This window comes from Pseudochaenichthys georgianus, chromosome 14 (assembly GCF_902827115.2).
Source record: "Pseudochaenichthys georgianus chromosome 14, fPseGeo1.2, whole genome shotgun sequence".
Taxonomy (NCBI): domain Eukaryota; kingdom Metazoa; phylum Chordata; class Actinopteri; order Perciformes; family Channichthyidae; genus Pseudochaenichthys; species Pseudochaenichthys georgianus.
Window position 1 is genome coordinate 33,655,965 of NC_047516.1, and position 15,508 is coordinate 33,671,472.

A 15,508-nucleotide genomic window follows, 5' to 3' on the forward strand; every position below is an offset into this window, starting at 1 on the left:
AGGTTTTTCGCCTGCCGTCTGTCTGCAGACTTGTCAAAGCATTAATTCACTAACCGGTATCAGTATGTTGTTACTTCGGCATCATTTTGAAATGTGTCTTACAATTAAATCATGGTAAAATATGTTCATTTTGTAGTTGCCTGCGATTCTCTTAGTAGTTTAGCATACTTGGCCCGGAAAGAACCTCGATTTTGGAGAGCCAGAAAAACTGTGAAAAAGTACCTGCTAGCTGGAACTACGCCTAGTGGAAACGCAACCAAAAACGGGCCGGGCACGGCACGCTTAAACCGCGCTGTAGTGGAAATGCGCCATAAGTGAGCTTTTCCTTGCACTGCTTGCAAACAGCAACCAGGCTAATTTATAACCAGAGGAGGCATGAGGGAGAGGCTAAAATAAGCGAAGAGGTCAGGCAGGTTATCTTGCAACATGTATTAATTTGCATAAAGGAAAACCAAAAACTAAGATGATATTTAGACATACACTGGATGACCATTATTATTAAAATCCTAAAATACATCCTAGAATGAAATAATCCAGTCATTTTATTTAGGCAGTTATACTGCACCTAAATGTATACGTTAGTAAGGCTCTCACATTGTTCATTATATTTTAGAAAAATGTAACTGATGAATGTCCCTCAAAATGAAATATACAGTATATAAGCAATGCACACAACAAAACATGTAATTCTCTAAAAACACGGTTACTTGGCAGAAAGCTTTGGGATGGCAGTGAACACAGAAATGTTCCTGATTTCATTTTGATTCTTTATAACTGTTCAAATGTTGTGAGAGAAACTATTTGAAACTTTTTATCAACAAACAGTAATCCAAAAATACTATTTTCCATTACTGTGCAGGCAATCTATGCTTTTATAATTTATCATGTCATATCTGTGGCAGGAGCCAAGACTGCAGCTCTTTGACAGTGACTTCACTAGTTCTCATTAGGAAGGTATGCAGTGCTGCTTCATTAGCTTGTGACCCACATGCCCAAATTAAAGAACTAGATTCAGCTGCAGACAGAGTTTGAGTGTATTTAAGGATAGACTGAAATCCAGAAGCTTCCTGTGCATACTAGTGAAATTAATTATGGTACACAGAGAGCAGACTAACAATGAATTCAAACAGCGAAAACTAACCTCAACCATTTGTGCGTCTATTGCTGCCTTTAACAGAAGAAAAAAAGTATATTGAGGCCAGTGAGGACACTTCATTCCCATGTCAGTACTATGTCTAATGAACAGAGGGACTGAGGGAGGCACAGAAAGGGCCGGTCAGAGGGACGGGATCTGATTTGAAGAGTCCTGGGAGTTAGGTCAAAACCTTAAACCGCTAAAGAACCACCGAGGGAAGACGCATAAATCAAAACTCTCAAGTTCAAAGCTTCCTAAAAAGAGAACAAATACTATGAGGAGAGAAGACTATTCATTATTTCTTAGAATTAAGCCTGCAAGTGTATTTCAATTTATACATTTTATATTAAAGATTTTTGTGAGGTAGAGGATAAGACTGGTTGGTTGTTTAAACAGTTGTATCTTAGGGAATGATGCTTTGTGCACAAACCTAGACTAGAGCCTAGTAAAAAAGGTATTCAATCCCATTAAGTCTTTAAAATTGAATGAAATAAAAATGTATGGGGAATGTTGCAATAATTCCTCATCAACATTAATGTAAAACAAACTTTAATGGTTGTATGCGAGTCCAGTGCTAAAGAGGTAAAGAGTACATTTATCATATAAGGCGAATCAGAAAACCACAGAGACCTGTTTCTATGGAGATGAACCTACAGCTAATAATCTGCAACAAGTAACTTTTTAAATCCGCTATCCTTTACATTCATGAAGCAGTGAAACGTGTCCTGAGGAAATATGGAACATATTCCACAGATAACAGAATACGTGAGCAATGCATTTCTCATCTTTGAAAGTCAGTGTTCACCTCTACGTGTGCCATTTCTCGAAATAAATTAGGTTAAAATAAAATTTGACATTCAAAGTTCTTAACAGCTTTGTCAGATGGTATGGGTGAGTCAACATTTTTAATGTCTCAGAAACTGCACTCAAACAAAACTTTAAAATCTCAACCATGTGAAAAAGTGAGACCGCCGAGCAAATGATCAATTTCATGTCCTAAATAAATGATCTTTACAACAAAGCTCCAACAAGCCGGCTGAAACAAGAAGTAGTTCCAAGGCACATTTTCCGCAGTGACAATGTCATACTAGTAAAGTTTCGGAGCCTTTGTGCTGCCTGGTCCAAGTGCCATTCTCTTTGACCCCTCCAAATTCCCCTCCCCCACTCCATCTCGCTCTACCTTGACCCTTACAAATTTGAGCAAAATCAAATGCATAGAGCCCCTTTTGTCACAGCTTGCAAATATTTTGTAGCAATGAAACATATGAAGTGAAGGAAAAAAAATGTCCCCTTGAAGAACTGCCAATTAAACAATAAAACTCAAAAAAGGTAACTGCATTAATCAAAAGCAATGAGGAATCAACGGAGCGGGAACCCAGGCATACAGAGATTCTTGGTAGAGGAGAGAACTTCCAGAAAGTGTTGAGTGAGAGAAAGAGAGAAGCACTTACCACGTCGAGCCCGTTATCCGAGACCGAGAATGAAAGATTCCTCTCTTCTATCTCTGATCCACTTCCATTTTTCTGAGCTCCCATATGGCACCCCCCACCCAGAGAGGCAGAAAGAGTGCAACAGAGGGAGAGTCGGAGAGAAGGAGAAGAGAGGGGGGGTGCATTAGACCAAGTGTAGAGATGGAGGGGACTGTTGCAGCTGTGCACCCCCGTCAGTATCTCCTCAAATCCAATCCTCTCCTCTACGAGTGTTCTGCAGCACCGCGGAAAAAAGACAACGGAAACAAAGTGATCCTCTTACACACAGCCCAGAGAGGAAGGGAGAGGGACGGGGGGAGAGGAGCGTAGAGAAGGAACGACACAAAGTGAGGTGGTGAGGAAGGCCGAGGCGTCTGGAGAGCAGGTTCAAGTTTTGAGCATTCCCCTTTCTGTCGTAGGAGTGGGAGGGAACAAGAGGGACCTTGTAGAAAGCCGAGGAAACAGTGCATAATACCTTCCAGCTTCTTTCTCCCCCCTCTTCTCTCTCTCTCTCTGTTTTCTCTCACTCTCTGGTAATATGCCTGGCTGCAGCCCCCCCCCCACCCCTCCTCCGGGCGCTGGAATGCAAGGCAAGAGTTTCAAGGGGCCCAGTTAGACAACCCTCAGAGTCACTGCACCTTGATCCCCGGGTCAGACGCTGTGTGTGTGTGTGTGTGTGTGTGTGTGTGTGTGTGTGTGTGTGTGTGTGTGTGTGTGTGTGTGTGTGTGTGTGTGTGTGTGTGTGTGTGTGTGTGTGTGTGTGTGTGTGTGTGTGTGTGTGTGTGTGTGTGTGTGTGTGTGTGTGTGTGTGTGTGTGTGTGTGTGTGTGTGTGTGTGTGGGTGGGTGGGTGGGTGGGTGGGTGTGTGTGGGGGTGGGTGGGTGGGTATGTGTGGCCTAGCATTACTATACTTGTGGGGACCTACATCTCTTTACACAGTTACGTGTGGGGACTCGCCTCCCTTATGGGGACAAATTGGAGGTCCCCATAAGGGGAATCATTAATTTTAGGGTGAAGACTTGGTTAGGTTTAGGATTAGGGTTAGGGTTAGGGTTAAGGTAAGGTTAAGGGTTAGGGTTTGGCATGTGTTGGTTATGGTTAAGGTTAGGATAAGTCTCCAGGAAATGCATTTAAGTCAATGTAATGTCCCCTGAAGTGATGTATGTATGTGTGTGTGTGTGTGTGTGTGTGTGTGTGTGTGTGTGTGTGTGTGTGTGTGTGTGTGTGTGTGTGTGTGTGTGTGTGTGTGTGTGTGTGTGTGTGTGTGTGTGTGTGTGTGTGTGTGTGTGTGTGTGTGTTTGAGGGAAGGAGGGGTGGGTTACTTTTGTGTCTGTATATACTTACATGTGTGGGGCAGGCTTTGCCTCACGAGATCACATGACCGTACAGTGATTTTACTGTGGAACATGTACTCTGCTGTAACAAATCACAATCAATGTAACACTGATTGGTGTTACACACACACCGTCGCTGCCTGCGCTCCATAAGAGGAATTTGAATTGAGCTGTTTTATATGTGGAGAGGATAGTACCAAACCCGATATTTCACTTTTTAAATTTGTTTTTTTTAATACATTTTATTGTCGTTGAAAGTAATTGAAAAATAGTTTGGACGACATACCTATGTATAGGCCATCATGGTGGAGATACAGAGGCAGGTTGCAGTGTTTTTTGGCCAAACACATTAGGATTTAAAAAAAATCTTTATTTTGTTTTAATGTAATACATTTGTATTTTCTCATTCCATGTTGTGTTGTGCCACATAATAGCATGGCAATCATTTGTGCACAATCATTTGACAAGAGATTGGCTTTGCAATGTACTTTTAAGGTACCTTCATTTCAGATAACTCTTACCCCTCGATTCCACCGGGTCCGTCTACCGGGCGTGTTAGAAGCATTTCAAAAGCGGAGCGTCTTGCCTGCCGGCTCGCATTTTTTGTTGATTTGGGCATACAGTATTTCCTGCAAAGGCTACTTTGTACAGACAAAGTTAATAATAATTGTAATATTCCAGTTATAAACGACATGAATCAAAGATGTGTTGCTGTATTTTAGTGGTAAAGAAATGCATTCATCATCATAATTATTCTATAAATATAATTTACACAGTGCCTGTAAACCGGAGGAGAACGCTGGCATTTCTCCTCCTACTTGAAAGACTACGGAGGGATAGGGTCTGCAAAATTTGTTTATTTTGGGGATGGGCCGGATGCTCTGACCGGTCCACTTACTGCCCGGCACCTCTGCAACGCCTCGCGTCGAAAAATAGACTTGAATCCTATTTTGAGGGGTGCCCAGAGCCGAAACGCTTCTGGCACGCTTCTGGGATGCTTCTGAGCCGCAACGCGGCGCGTCTGGTGGAATAGCACCCATTGACTAGAGTGGCCGCGATCTTGGCGAACGCCGCGACGCGTCCGTAACGCGTCCGTAACGCGTCCGTAACGCGACGCAGATGGACCCTGTGGAATCTAGGGGTTAGATTGAGTATCTTCCCAAGAGAATAATTGTATTTATTTATCTGTGGACAATTTTCAAACTTAACCAAAGTCAAACACTATAGTTAAAATGTATGATCAATATTTAATGGCTTTAGTCCATTTTGGATGTTGGTCAACAAGCTTGCGGCATATTGACAATAGAAAAACAAATGTAACTGAATGTTATTATTCTCTGTAGATAATTTGCTTTCCTACAAAATCACTGTGAAACATAATACTGATAAGAAGGGAAGGAAGAACTCGGAAGACCAAATCACCTCATACTCATGTCTTGTGACAGAGTTGACAACACATTCAAAGATTGCATCTTAGACGCTTAGAATTTTTTTTCTAATAGGCTCCGTTTTAGCCGTTCAGTAGCAGTAAAGCTTACACCACTGGACTTGGTTTTGTTTGGGCGATCTGTTTTAACACGTTTTTGAATCCCTCCAATCAGGCAGGTTTGCATCGTTTGAATCAGAGAAGTTGGAAATGTCTGCCAGTCAGAGCCAAGTATTGTGACCTATTCTTCAAATTCATTCAAGTGTCCCAGCTAATGCGGGTCCCTTTCTCTCTGTCTGTCTCTCACATTCAACTTGCTGTATTGGCTTGAGCATAACGACATCCCGTATAGCCAAAGCATTGTATGAATGGTGACGATTACAACGTACATCTACACATTTGGAATATACCGTTAATATACCGTTGAGTGTATATACATTTGAAATATTGTTAAAAACTTTAATACAATAATTAACATGTTTCTTTACAAGAATTCAAGGTGCTTTTTAAAAATGAACAAAAGATTCAACAACAAAAAAACTTTTTATTTGCTTAGTCAGTAAATATAAGTGTGAAAGACTGCTTGTTTAAATGTAGGGTACCTTGAATGCTCTATATTTGCAGCAGTTCTTTCACACTTTTGGCACCAATCCCCAAGTAAAGCGTGCGTAGAATAACAATATTGTAGTGGACAAACGGTGGGATTAAGAATTCTGTTTTTGTCATGTGTTTACAACATTTTACAAGCTACAATGCGGTATTTATCAACTAAATTTGGCGATAATATTTAATAATTCTGAAAGCCAAGACTTTGTTTTTAATTGAAATGTGCCATGGATGTATAATAACAACTGGATACAGCGTGGGTGGCGCGGTCTCGTTATTTCCTATGGCTGCTCATTGGCGCATGAGAACAAAATGGCCTGAGATTTTCGAGAGCAAAACGTCACAGATTACCCGTCATACCTGGCTGTCAGAGCAGAAGTACCCGTATGTGTGCTCATCGAGCAGGGATGGGCAACTTCGATGGTGGTGGGTTAGGGTTAACCCTAACCCTAACATGGACAAATTCCATGTTGTGTATGTAATTATTAACAAATATACTAAATCTGACATCTTCATTGACATTTTGCAATCTTTCAGGGAACATCCTAATAAGCTCACTAAACAAATATCAGTTCACAGAAATGTTATTTAATTTTTACAAGTGGCATGTTTGTATTGAACAGGTTATTAAACAGTGGAATACAACTATTTTAAACTATTGGAAAGCATGGAAAATGTGTGTGTATTGAGATTAACCATGAGATGACATAAACATGAAGTCATGAACACTAACCCAGACATTAGTTGTCTAACTTGCACCTAAAACACTTGTAGCCAGTCTCTGCATTCCCCTTATTCCACAATAAGGGGAATGTCAACACAGACACCTGCCAGCCCGCACTCTGCTGTTCCTCAGCGCCGCTCCCCCTCCCTCCCGCTGAAATTATGAATGAAAAGCGTATAGTAATCATAGATAACACGGAAGGGTCGTGACAGTTTGTTTTCATCTGATTTCAAATAAACAAAGTCTTGGTTTTTAGAATATTAAACTTGTTTCGCCAAATGCAGATGATAAATACAACTTTTAAACTTGTAAAGGCATAATTACAAGCGGCAACTTAACGTCACAGCAGGCATAACAACAGCCGGTGTTTCTTGTGAGGGTTTCCCCGGGAAACAAACACAATACACACAAACGCGTCACAGATTATTTTGCAGTATCTGGCTGCTGTTACGATCGTTAACATCAGTGGGCCACATCAAATGATGGTGAGAAGCTAAACTATCTATTAATGATGTCAATTACAGGGAGTGTGATTGTTGAAATAGGGTGTTAGCGGTCTTGCTGTTCAAAGAAGAATGACAACACTGTAGATCACCAACACTATGGTTTATTTTTTATTCACAGGCAAGTCAACGTTGTTGCAGTAAAAGTCCCAAGATAGCTCCTGGTGCAATACAATTTTCCCTTTCAGTGTTTTACTAGTATGTCTGATGTTTCTCTATTAATATTGCTGCTGCATTCATGTGTATGTTGCATGTTACTGCTGTAGATGTGTTTCCTAGCCGCTCCAACGAGAGTTACAACGAGAACGTGATGTCATATTTACACATGACGGATCCTTTCTAGCCATAACCCTGTCATAGAGCATGCGCAGTTGAGTTTCTCCTTAAAGTGGACCTATCATGCTATATTTGAAAAATATATTGTAGGGCCATACCTATATAAAACATGTCTGTGAAGTTGTTTTTTCAAAATACCAAACAGATCATGCATTTTAGCCATGCCTCATTTCGCTCTATATGCCCTATTCCAGCCCTGTTTTTGCAAGGGCTGATTCTGTGACGTTGCTTTAATGCAAATGATCTCCCTGCAGGAGAGGGGGGCGTGCTCAGAGATCAGCTGCTGGGCTCTCAGAAGATGGGGAGGAAAAGAGAGGCTCCGTCCTCCGTGTTTTATTTTATATGATTATATAGAGTCATTATTCATTTGTTTTAAAGCTCAATAAATAACAAAGAAGACCTCTGACTGGCACTTTTCTAATTTTGTCCGGAAGATTTCAACTTTAAAGGACATTTCTTAGATAACCACAACATAACAAACGAACATCCTGTAACACCATAACTCCTGTGAACAATTAAAGTTTGGATATCTACACCCCCTGGATTGCTGCAATCTTTCTGACAGAAGATTTAGGCCAGACTTGTATACACCAGCATTCTTTATTCATAATTTCACACTAAGTAATAGGCTACCAAGCTTTCCGTTGTCACCCTGCCTCTCCAAATGCAAAACTGTCAATAAAAAGTATGCAATAATGCAATTACAGCTGAAAAAGTACTTGGGTGTTGTGGAAATTGATGTGAGATATTGTACCGAAGAAGTGTGTTACATTTGAAATGGCAGAAAGTCTTGTTGCAATTTCCAGATATTAAAAGAGGTCCCTTTGAGTTTATCTGGTAATTATCAATAGTAGCAGTTAAGTGAATACTGTTCAAACAATACCTGTGTTTGTGTTTTATATTGATTTCTCTGTTTTATCCTTTCATAAATGTGAGAACTAAAATGGCTATAAACAAAGGGCTGTTTAGAGTAAACTGGGTTTTATTGCCCTGTGGGGGAGGTGGAGATATGCAGGACAGGGTGCTTGGTGGGGGAAGAGTATATTCTGCTTAAGATCTCTAGCATGTCATGTTTCAGGGAAGTCTACATATCTTGAATAGTATATGTGTGGGTTTATACATTCCTGTGTGTTAATAGTTGAAGGAACAAAAAGTACATTTTTCCTCTCAAATATAGAGAGGTTTTTTTTATAGATTCCTGAAACAATGTTCCCTTTTTCTTAAAAGTAGATTAGCGCAATAGTCTTTTTCTTTGACTTTTTACCTGTTTATCAAAAGAGTGTTTTAAGCTATTTGTGAAGAAGGAAGATGCAGAATTAATGGTGATTTCTGTTTTGAGTGAAAAGATTATCCCTTAGTGTTTTTCTGGGTTAAACCATCGATAGGCTTTGCAAATTGGGAGGGACATTTTCCCTGATTTTAATGATGTGCATCCTGCAGGCCTTCCCAACACCTGTGGCTTTCATAGCTGCCCGCGCTGATTCCCTGTGAGACAGCGTTTTGGTATCTCCCAAATGAAACTCCACCCCTTTCTGTTGGTTTTGGGACATGCAACTTGTTGTTCGTCCTCTCTGCTCGCGCCGCCCGGACCGGAAGGTCGTGGCAGCCCGTGAACAAGGGCCAGGAGTAGGCATACTCCTGACATTACGCATACGATATGGCTTTGTATGGTAATGTATTATATTGTATTGCATTATTACCTTTCATGATTGAAACAGATTTTTGTTTAACCCTCGTCCTGGTTGTTTTGAGTGTTCCTTCTTTTAAAGCAAGCTCATAGGAACGGCGCGGAGAAAAGTAGTACCAACTCCTTCAGTGTGTGTGTTTTTTTATATATATATATTTACCATTCAATAACGCAATCGCTGCTGTCTGTCTGTCCCATAGAAGAACATGACAGCGCAGCGCAACTATACTACGGACGTGACATCAACATAGCCTGCTTGTGCTACCACACTTTCCCCTCGAAATATCGTTAAATAACGAAACTTGTAAATAGTGCCAATCCATACAAAGTGTAACCACATCATGTAAATATGAAAGCAATCTTTAAAAAATAACAGCTTTGGTTTAATCTATGACTATTTTTACCATGTTTGTGCTGTTTTTGCCATAGAGAAGCATTGCCACGGAAGTGCGTTTGGAACTATCCCGGCATACATAAACCACGTGACCGGCTGGCGGCGACATCAAAGAGTGTCGTAACTCTTATCTCTCTAGGGCTCTGGGCCTGGCCAGAGGCGCAGGAAGGTATTGAGTGGGGGTGCTGGACTCCAGTGAACACTATTACGGGCACTATAGATCACGCACAAAAGCACTCCCCACACACAGTACACCCGCGACTGTTACAATGAAGGCTCGATAATCCCCTTGTCCGGGGCTACAGAATTGTAGCCAACAATGTGGAATTTATTGGCTACATATTACACAGATTATGCACAGCGGGAGCAGCAATAACCGTCAAATAATAATTCAGACAGGGGAGCTCTGCACCCCCTGCCTGCCGCTAGGGGGTGCTGCAGCGCCCTCAGCACCCCCCTTCCTGCGCCCATGGGCCTGGCATATGTACTACAGCGTCTCCAGCGCTATCGAGCATTCTCGTGTGAGCGGACACTATTCTGGGCTGACGTCAGCTCGGATGGAATCTGTATCCGTTCGTTGTAGCCCCGTTTTTAAATGAAGGAAAAGAGAGAGGATTTTATTTTTCGAGTTCCCCGACGCACCAGGGACACATATTTATGTATAAAAGACATCACAAAGTGCATTTTGCATGATAGGTCCCCTTTAAGTCCCGCTCCCGCTCTCGGCTCAGTAGAATGACTGGAGAGAGAAAATAAATCTAGATTCGGCTTTTAGTGCATTTTACAACTTTAAGACCTAATGATTCTAATAAGGGCTATAAAATAGTTCATACTGGGTAGTCTATTTAGTTGTTTTTTTTAAATCCGCTGATATACAGACGTCTCTTTCCCCATGTTAGTCAATGGGAAAAAGTCTTTCTATGCCCAGTGACGTCACGGACTGATACGGAAATTGTAGTACCGCCGTTTGGACACAACACATTTTTTCCTCAGAGTCCGGCGCACTCCCTGGGGGCTTCATGCCAACGCATACAATCTTTCAAACACTGAAGGATTTAGAGGAAGAGTTAGCAGACGTTGAAGAAACAACGATCACAAAGTATATTGTGTACAAAAAGGAACAGGTTTTCAGGGAAAATAGTAAGTGTGTAAGGTTAGATTGGAGGTTGAAGAGACAACGATGACCAAGTACATTGTGTCAGTAATCAATAAGTATATAAGTATAAGTATTAACGGCCGGTCATCAGCGGGCTGGTGCCGACCGGCTCGGTTCTGAGTTTTCTCAGTGGTACTGCGATGTCACTGAAGTTCGGTATGAACTTGCTGAGGTAGCTGTAGTGAGGCAACGTCTGTGGGGACTGGCATGTTAATGATTGCATCAGTCCTAGAAGGGTCTGCCTTTAGGCCTTCACTTGTGAAAATGTGACTTACATCAGGGGTATTCAACTACAATTCAACGAGGTCCAGTTAGGGAAAATCTCCCCATGCAAAGGTCCGGAACATCAAAATATCTAACTTGCTTTATCAATTAGTGTGATATATATTGAAGTAGCTGTAGCTTTATCAACGTCTGCCTGTCATCAACAACTGACTGCCAATCAAATAAGAAAGTACAATTCAAAAACAACAATATTTATTGTCAATTAACATTGAACTATACAGATATACAGTAAATACTGTGGATATATGTCATGTTCCTCTCTGGCTGCATTTAAAAATAAAATAGAGAAAATAGCTTTTGAAAATATGTGCATCTTAAAAGTGCTTAATTTTAGATAAATAAAATAAAGTGTAGCAGCAGCTTGAGTTTCCCTTTTTCTTTGTTAACCATTTCACATCATGACTTAACAGTTTCAGATGATTATAGAACAATATCAGTCTTTACACATCATAACAATTGAACAGTTTTAAAGTTTCTCTTTCTTTCCCTCTTATATTGCATCCCTCACTCACCTTTTTTTTTAATTCAGTGCGAGAATTGAGCTGGAGCTTGTCCTGCCAGGAGTTTGTAAATCTGGGCTGAAATTGTGTCAGGGTGCTTATTGGTTAACCTCGATTAGCCTGCCCTGGAACGATATTTAGTTTTAATTTGGATCCTGGTCGACTGATCATATTGGGCTCTGAGACTGCTTATTTTGTGTGACCTCAGATCTGACTTGAGAGGGAATGTTTGGTCAAACACTATTTGTTTTGTCTCATAGTGGCGTTTTGGCACTTTTAATGAGCGCCACGGTCTCTGAACAAATGAGACACTGGTTCTGTGCTTCCAGTGGGCAGGATGAACATGAATGAGTCCACTCAGGGATAAAAGCTCTGTTCTCACTGTCCACTTTCCTCTTCCTGGAGAGCGCCATGTGTAATTATTTGTCTCTCCCTGTCTGCCGCTAACACGCCTGTTCACGCTCCTCTAGGTCTTCTCTCCCTGTATCGCTAATTATTCTCTTCACTCATTGTCTTCTCCGCTTCTCTCTGCCACGCTCTCATCTCTTCTTCTGTGTTTTTCTCCCTGTATCGCTCACTCGTTTCTTTCGCCCCCTGTCGGCGGCAGTTAAAATAGAATCGCCCCGTCAAAATTGAAATCCCCTATTAATGTATTGATTATAGGTCCGGGTCCGTATAGGTCGGCGTCTGGGTCCGGACCGCGGTCCGCCTGTTGCCGACCCCTGCCCTACATGATCCAGGCGAAACGTGCACTTCGCTGGATTCAGCTTGAGGTTGACTTCTCTCACTTGTTCCAGCACCTTCTTGAGGTTGGCATCATGCTCAGCTACTCCACGGCCACCAATGATGATGTTGTCAACGATGACTGAACATGGGTAACCTGCAAACAGCTGTTCCATCGAGCGTTGAAATACCTCACTAGCAGAGATAATGCCGAAGGGCATCCGTAGGAATCTGTACCGCTCAAATGGAGTACTGAAGGTTGACAACATGGAGGATTTATTGTCAAGACGTATCTGCCAGAAGGAGTTTTTAGCATCTAACACAGAAAACACTTTTACAACTTCTTCTACTGTTCTCATAGGGTGATGTGGTCTTTTCAGCACTATGTTGAGGTCTTGTGGATAGATACAGTCCTGTTTGTCTTTTTTGTGTGCTGCCACCATAGATGAGACCCAGTCTGTGGGCTCAGTAACTGGTATAATGACACCTATGTTTTGCATGCGGTTAAGTTCAGCTGTAACTCTGTCTTGCATTGCAATAGGAATGTGGTGGGCAGGTCTAACCACATGTTGTACACTAGGATCAACTGAGTGATGATGAACTCCAAGTTCATCATCAAACAGGTCTTTGTACTGCATGAGTGTCTGTGTGGTGAATCAATCAATCAATGTTTATTTATATAGCCCAATATCACAATATTGTCTCCGTGGACTTCACAGTTTGTACAGAATATCAGTATGACAATACGACACCCTCTGCCCTTAGACCCTCACATCGTACAAGGAAAAACTTCCGGAGAAAACCCACAGTTTAAAGGGAAAAATGGGAGAAACCTCAGGGAGAGCAACAGAGGAGGGATCCCTCTCCCAGGACGGACAGACGTGCAATAGATGACGTGTGTAAATTGAAAAGATAATACATTTGCAACATAGGTAGTCCAAATGTTTGGAAATGCATGTGTGTATAATAGGAAGATGAATCCACGAGGATATCCATCCAGGACTTATGATCCAGGACCACAGCCACGACTCAAGATCCAGGGCACAGGACCGCAGCAACAGGATCATCCATGACTCCGGATCCCGGCATATATAGACACCAAAAAGAAAGACATTTTGGGAAGCTGGGTTAATCGGAACATGAGAGTACACAGGTATAGACAGAGAGAAGGAAGAAGTAAGATGTCCCCCGACAAACTAAGCCTATATCAGCAAAACTAGGGGCTGAATCTAATCAGCTCTAACTATAAGCTTTATCAAAAAGGAAGGTCTTAAGCGCACTCTTAAAAACGGATAGGGTGTCTGCCGCCCGAACACAAACTGAAGCTGATTCCACAAATGTGGAGCTTGATAAGAAAAGGCTCTGTCTCCCATTGTACTTCTAGAGACTCTAGGAACAACCAACAACCCTGCATTCTTGGAACGCAATGCTCTAGTACAGGGGTCTGCAACCTTTTTGACCAAAAGAGCCATTTTGCTCCTTTTTCAAAAACATTTTTTTGTCTGGAGCCGCAAAACATATTTCATAGTTTTTTATTGTTGTATCAGACAAAAACTACAGGTTTTTTTGCATTTATTAGGCTATTTATTACATGATATAAAACTGTTAACCTCTAATAAGAAACAAAGAACTCTTATAAGGAGAATTAAAAATAATACACAGGCCTACTTTAAAATAAATTAAACACAGCACTTGGGGAATCCTCTGCACATTTGAAGTAAAAAAATATATTATTAAAATGGGCCCACTTTGAAATAAATAAAACATATAGCTGCACCCTAAAAAGAGTTAAAGGTAGGGTAGGTAAGAATGGAGAAACCAGCTCGAGTGCGCTAGAATTTGAAAGTACACAACCGGAAAAAATATGCCTCTTCCTTCAGACTTTCTTACAGAGTCCCTCCTCCAACACACACGAACGCGCACATGACCAATGAGGCCATCCAGTTACTTTAGCCGGGCCGGCTCAGATGATTGGTCGTGCTTTTTACAGCGCTACGGCTTCCAGAGATTAATTTTTGTATGTATTTATTGTCAAAGCATTTAATATATTCATTGCTATCGGGACGTTAAGAGCATTCCATGGAATATAACAAAAGTGTTTTCTGAAATAAATTACATACCCCATTGAATTATGACTGAAGATCGTCAGCTGTCTTCCTCTCCCGTGTTGTTCCTCGATACGTAAAGGCTGCACCACCGTTGACAACTTCTCTCTACATATCAAACATACCGGTAAACCAGCATCGTTTGCTGTGAAAGCATATAACTCTGTCCACACAGAATTAAATCCTGTGTTCCTCCGGTACTTTTCTTTGATTTATCCATAGTTCGCTCATCGAGCCGGGGGTCAGGTTATTCGCCTCCAAGAAAAGGCGCTCGCGCGGGACCGTAGCAGGATGTGACGCATATTTGAGTTGACCTAATTAAAACCGTTTTGTTTTTTATTTATGTGTCACGGTATCACCTCAAAATACAAGATACGAAACATTTTCAACCATGCATACAAAATATAAATAGTCCTACAAATACTTTTATTTTATTTCCTTCTTATTTTTGTCTAAGCTCAAGGGAGCCAGAGCAGAGGGCTTAAAGGGCCGCGGGTTGCCGACCCCTGCCCTAGTAGGACAGTAGGGTATAATGAGTTCTTAAAGGTAAGATGGCGCCTGCCCATAAAGGGCTTTGTAGGCGAGAAGAAGAATTTTAAATGATATCCTGTGTTCTATAGGGAGCCAGTGTAAGGCAGCCAGAACTGGAGTAATGTGGTCCCTTTTCCTAACTCTGGTTAGTACACGAGCTGTAGCATTTTGAATCAGCTGAAGTTATTTGACTGACTTCTTGGTACACCCTGATAATAAGGAGTTACAATAATCCAGCCTTGAAGTAACAAATGCATGGACTAGTTTCTCTGCATCATTTTGAGGCAAGATATGCCTGATTTTTGCAATGTTACGTAGATGGAAGTAGGCGGTCCTTGAAATTGATTTTATGTGGGCGTTAAAGGATCAATCCTGATCAAATATAACACCAAGATTCCTTACAGTCTCACTGGAGGCCAAATGAATGCCATCCATAGTTAGTATATCTTTAGATAATTTGTTTCGTAGATTCTTCGGGCCAAGTACAATAACTTCAGTTTTGGTCGTGTTTAACATCAAAAAGTTTAAGGTCATCCACGTTTTTAAGTCCTTGAGGCAGTCTTGAACTGTATTTAGATGATTCATTTCATCAGGC

General features: G+C 41.4%; 1 long non-coding RNA gene across 1 annotated transcript in view; it reads right to left on the reverse strand.

The window, feature by feature from the left end:
* The window catches only part of LOC117458192 (uncharacterized), a 50,795-nt gene extending 47,737 nt beyond the window's left edge, over window positions 1–3,058 (reverse strand). Inside the window, exon 1 of the long non-coding RNA XR_004553416.2 lies at window positions 2,587–3,058. This is a non-coding gene — a long non-coding RNA (uncharacterized lncRNA). The remainder of the gene's footprint in view (window positions 1–2,586) is intronic.
* Between the last annotated feature and the right edge of the window lie 12,450 nt (window positions 3,059–15,508).